The following is a 5,162-nucleotide window of genomic DNA, read 5'->3' on the forward strand; positions in this document are numbered from 1 at the left end:
TAGAAATAGCTTAACAGTTAACCAGTATTGCATGACTTAGATAGAATATAGCGATTGGTAATTGGGCATTTCATCGTTATCTATCCAACTTCAGGCACTAGGCAGGCAGAACTGAGACTGTATGCCTTAAGAGAGTGTGTGTAGCTGCTATGTGTGAGAGAGAGAGAGATAGAGATGGTAGCAGGGTAGGTCCTGTCCTGGTCATGTAAAGGTCATCAAAATCTGTATTTTAAGGTCGTTCTGTATTTTGTACCGAGGGGTTGTTTATCATGTAATCATTTTGAACACATACTTTCATTAACCTAACGTTACTGTGACTTTTTTTAAATGTACACCTCAGAATCCAGGCCACACTGACCAGAGACCTGCCTGCACTCCTTTGGATGAAGAAGGCTACCTGTAGGCTACCTGTGTATACATGTGTGAACCATTTCTTGTGTTGGAAAAACAGGAGACCTGAAGAGCTCTTGGTAAGTTGTACATTGATTTAATAGAATAAGTAATACGTTTTTGTTTAGATGAGCCAAATCATAGGAATCAGCTTTCATCTAGGCCTGTGTTTTGTGATGTGTCATTTTTAGATGGTTTTGGTTTGCCTCATCCATTATATTATGTCAGCAAAGAACAGGAGTGGGCAGGAAACATGCACTGTTGAAAACATGGCCAACCAACTGGAGCACCCACAAGGCTCTTGTGAAGGAAGTCCACAAGCCTTTTTGCTTCAGGTCTGTATGTGTTGACAAATATGTCTTGCTCTTGATGATTTTCATTGGTAATATATCAGCATTTAACAATCACACAATGTCAATGTTGCCCAAAATAACTACCAGGGAGGTGTTACCAAGACAGCTGCAGAGTGGCAAGACTGGGCTTTAGTAATATTTTGTCAGACAGTAAAGGATAAATAGTTTAATGATTTTTTTCTTTTCTTTTGAAATGACATGCTGTCCATGCATCTCAAATTGAAGGATGGATGGAAAGAACTCTTTGATCAATCCCCACACAGAGCTGAGGTGGCTATCTGTAAGTATATTTGAGTGGACAAACAACGTCTCTGACAGATGACATGTTGAAATCTTGCTTTAGACCTCATAATGATCTTATAATATTCTTTTATACCTAAATGCAGTTTGGAGACACCCCCGGCTGGTAGTGCTGCTGAAACTGGTGGAGGCAACAATGAAGCGGCAACAGAAAGAGAAGGCAGGTGGCAAAGGTTGCTGCTATTGAAAAATACTTTGAGAGTAAGTATGTGTGCATGTATGTAGCTGGGTAGGTCATGGTACATGGTACAAAAATACAGAATTTAAAGCACTAGCACAACACTTAACTCACAACCCACAACTACTGACAATGGAATTACTCTTTTAGAGTGAGTGAGTGAGGGAGAGAGATAGAATATTTCTGTAAATGTTTAATGTTAATTTAGAATAATTTATTTCTTTGAATCATTATACAGTTTTAAAATGTTTAATTGTTTGTGTTTTTGTATATGAAAGATGTCGATTGTTGTAGATAAAAGTAGATTGTATATTTTAACTTGTTTAATTTCTAAAGTGTATATATGTAAAAGCTTGTATAACTTTTAAATGTTTGTTTTATTTGCAAGGTTGTGTTTGTCGAACTTGTTAATAAAAGTAGCTTGTGCTTTTAATTACTAGTTCTGGATTTGTGTTTATTTTCAAGTACTTTTGGTAGTTAATGGGCCACATGTGGCCCGGGGACCCAGCCGACATTCAGCCAACACTCAGTCAGATCAGTTTTATAGTGCGTGGGCCAGTACAGGCCCAGAGGCCCAGCCGACATTCAGCCAACACTCAGTCAGATCGATCAGTTTTATAGTGCGTGGGCCAGTACAGGCCCAGAGGCCCAGCCGACACTCAGCCAACACTCAGTTATATAGTGTGTGGGCCAGACCTGGGCCAACAGAATGCATGACAGTCATTTCACAGTGTGTGGGCCACACCTGGGCCAACAGAAACAATAAGAGTCATTTCACAGTGTGTAGGCCACACCTGGGCCAACAGTTCCAATAAGAGTCATTTTACAGTGTGTGGGCCAGACCTGGGCCAAAAGAAACAATGAGAGTCATTTTGCAGTGTGTGGGCCACATCTGGGCCAGAGGAAATTCTTTGTGTCAGTTATCAGTAATTGGGCCATTGTTGGGCCGGAGGCCCAGCCAGAACTGGGCCAACACTCACAAAACCCTGAGGCAAGGTAGTGGGCCAGAGGTGGGCCGGTCAAATTTTGCTATCTGGGTCTTGCCATAGCTGGTCAGGCAGAGGCTGCTTTGCCTGAGTTCTTTGTTACCAGGGCCGTGGGAAGTGAGTTTTGGTTGGGGGTGCTGTAGTCCGGGGGGGGGGGGGGGGGGGGGTTGTTAAAAAAAAGTTATTGTATTTTATTAAAAACGCCTTTCTCTGTCGCAAACCACAGATTGATACTAACGCAAAGAAAGTAGGCTAACCGTCTGCTATCTGACGCTACACTAGTAAGGTAACAAAGTTGCTGTAGCCTTGCACCGAAATCGACGGTGAACACGTGAAATATAAAACTGTTGAACACCAACATTAATAAAACGTAATAATTATTGACGCTTCTGACATGGGTGACAAAACAGGCTAAAGACCCTATCGCACATCATATTAGACAGAACACATTGACTCAAAACATATGCATAACATACGCCTACACAACGCAATATTCATAGGCTAGCCTACATTAAATTGATCCACATATCACAAATATAGCCTACAACAAATGCTGACATCGTAAACGCACAGTGTAGCCTTTAACCTACACTTTCAAAAAGAAGAGAAAGAACGCTTCGAGGAGGCCACTGAAACAGGCACGCAAAGACACAGATGAATAAGTTCATCTACCTCGCTGAAGAGAGCTCTTGTTTGTGGATGGAGCTTACTCAGTATCCATGCCACCTTTCACCGTGGTGCACCGAGACTCCCCGATAACACTATGCATCATTTTAAGCTGAAGATTGAGGCGGCCCGTGTTCAGCTCCTTGGGAAACTCACGGTAATATTCAGCTACTTAATATGGCATATTGTCGTACCATAAAGCTAGCGTCATAGGATATCTCCCTCAGGTTTGTTTTGTTTAGTTTTTGTTTGCTCCCAGGTCTAATGTAACATTTTTTTAGTGCATAATAGAATAATAGACAGGGGGACGGAGAGCTTCTTTTTTTCTGATCGTGAGTGGTATGACATATAAATACGCGTGCTTTCCTGCAGGGGGTGCTGCCGCACCCCCACTTCCCACGGCTATGTTTGTTACATTGCTCCAGAACTGTTCATCGCAGCGAGATGAAACTTTAATTGCGTGACAGAGCAGGTATGAAAACAAAAAAAAGAAATCATGAAATTAAATCAAATTGATTCATATTTATAGTTTACCTGCGCATAGATATGGCAAGCATATCAGAAGAAAGGGGAGAGACAGGGCTATCTATTGGTACCAAGTATATCGATGCTTCTGGGCTATAAAAACAGACAACGTGACTGCAAAATAACATCATGTACAAAAACCAACTATCGTTTGAATTAGGCCCTATTCACGAACCCGTGATCGGATAGATATGCCACGCATGTCAGATGAAAGAGGAGATACACAGAGCTATCATTTGATACCAAGTACATCCTTCTGGGTTATAAAACAGACAAAATGACATCAAAATAATAACTTCATATAGCTCCACTTACCCCACGTTTTTGTGTGTTGTAATGGCAAGGCATGTTCATAATCCAACGCTATCATGTGTTTCTCTATGGCAAAGTATGTTCATAATGCGGTTTTGAGATCCCAGCAAATTCCTGCATGGCATCCAATTCGAGACTCACATTGCATCCCAATTTATTCAACAAAAAAACACCTTTTTGCCTTCACTTTGTTCATGACAATGCAGTAAAAAGTTGTTTTAGAATCATCATGAGTGTACACACAGAACACGCAAACTCGGGTTCAGTCAGGTCAGATCAGTTCGTGTAACAGATATGGAGCGCAGAAAGGGCATATTTCATTACTAAATAAAAATGGCATTTATTTCTGTAAGGCGCACACCACATGTCTGTAAATTGCTCAGCCCCAAAGCCCCCCTCCACCATGGTTCTTCTATTGCCAGATTCAGGACAGTCTGCCCTACACATACATGAAAGTCATGTCCAGCTGACAGAGATGCATTTCAAAATAAGAATGGTATAATATGCTTTTTGTCTTTGTATTATTTAAAAATCTAAATTAAATCAATGCAAGTATTAATATGAATTGGTGGCAGATCTGGGTAGCCTAGACTGTTATGAAAAAAATATAGCATGTGTAAATGGCACTTACAATGACCAGGATAAATGCTTATAACTAAAGGTAGTGGAAAAGCCCTTAAAACAGTCTAGGGTTCTAAGGGTAAATTTCTTAATTCAGAGCCATGTTACTTACAGCCAAGTACATAGAGTGGATCAGAAAGAAATATAGTTTGGCCATCAGTATAAGATTAAATATCTGAATACAATATTTGTAGTATTTATTATTGTTCTTTAACATCATTTGAATAAGACTGATTAAGTAAGGTGCATTATCATAATATACTTTTTTATAGCATTGGCTTATGGAAAATTATTTGGAGTGGACAACAAACTGACCTGTGTATCAGTGTTGGCTTTACACAATTTATTACCATTATTAAAATAGGCTATCCTAATCTTCAAAACTTTTTGAGTAGTTTTTAAATAGTAGTTTTGATTCCCAAGTGCCACCCCAATAAAAAGTCTGGACCCAGCTGCCCCCCCCTATAAAATAATCCTGGCTACGCCCCTGCCAACATACATTATTAAAGGCTATTACCAAGGGTGTTCATTTTCATATGTCCACATTTTGTATGTGTTTCAAAGTTATGACATTATTCACAGATTGGAAAAGGTGATTTTATCCTGTTGGGAGGGGAAAGGAAATACCATAAAATACCCTTCTAGCGTGTTTCATGAGTATGTGCATAAAATACCCCTCTAGCGTGTCTCATGAGTATGTACATAAAATACCCCTCTAGCGTGTCTCATGAGTATGTATATAAAATACCCCTCTAGCGTGTTTCATGAGTATGTACATAAAATACCCCTCTAGCGTGTCTCATGAGTATGTACATAAAATACCCCTCTAGC

At 40.0% G+C, this 5,162-nt stretch overlaps 1 long non-coding RNA gene across 2 annotated transcripts; it reads left to right on the forward strand.

The window, feature by feature from the left end:
• Positions 1 to 345: 345 nt before the first annotated feature.
• On the forward strand, positions 346 to 1,494 carry LOC143131568 (uncharacterized). 2 transcript variants are annotated; one of them, XR_012988125.1, is made up of 4 exons: positions 346 to 470; positions 582 to 725; positions 969 to 1,023; positions 1,130 to 1,494. It is a non-coding gene; the product is annotated as an uncharacterized LOC143131568 (long non-coding RNA). The 2 variants fall into 2 exon arrangements; XR_012988126.1 differs by having other exon boundaries at positions 619 to 725.
• The last annotated feature ends 3,668 nt before the right edge of the window (positions 1,495 to 5,162 follow it).

Source organism: Alosa pseudoharengus, unplaced genomic scaffold (genome assembly GCF_046254945.1).
Source record: "Alosa pseudoharengus isolate Yale_2024_CS ecotype anadromous, Long Island Sound unplaced genomic scaffold, YU_APseudo_1.1 YU_APseudo_1.1_scf_18, whole genome shotgun sequence".
Lineage (NCBI taxonomy): Eukaryota > Metazoa > Chordata > Actinopteri > Clupeiformes > Clupeidae > Alosa > Alosa pseudoharengus.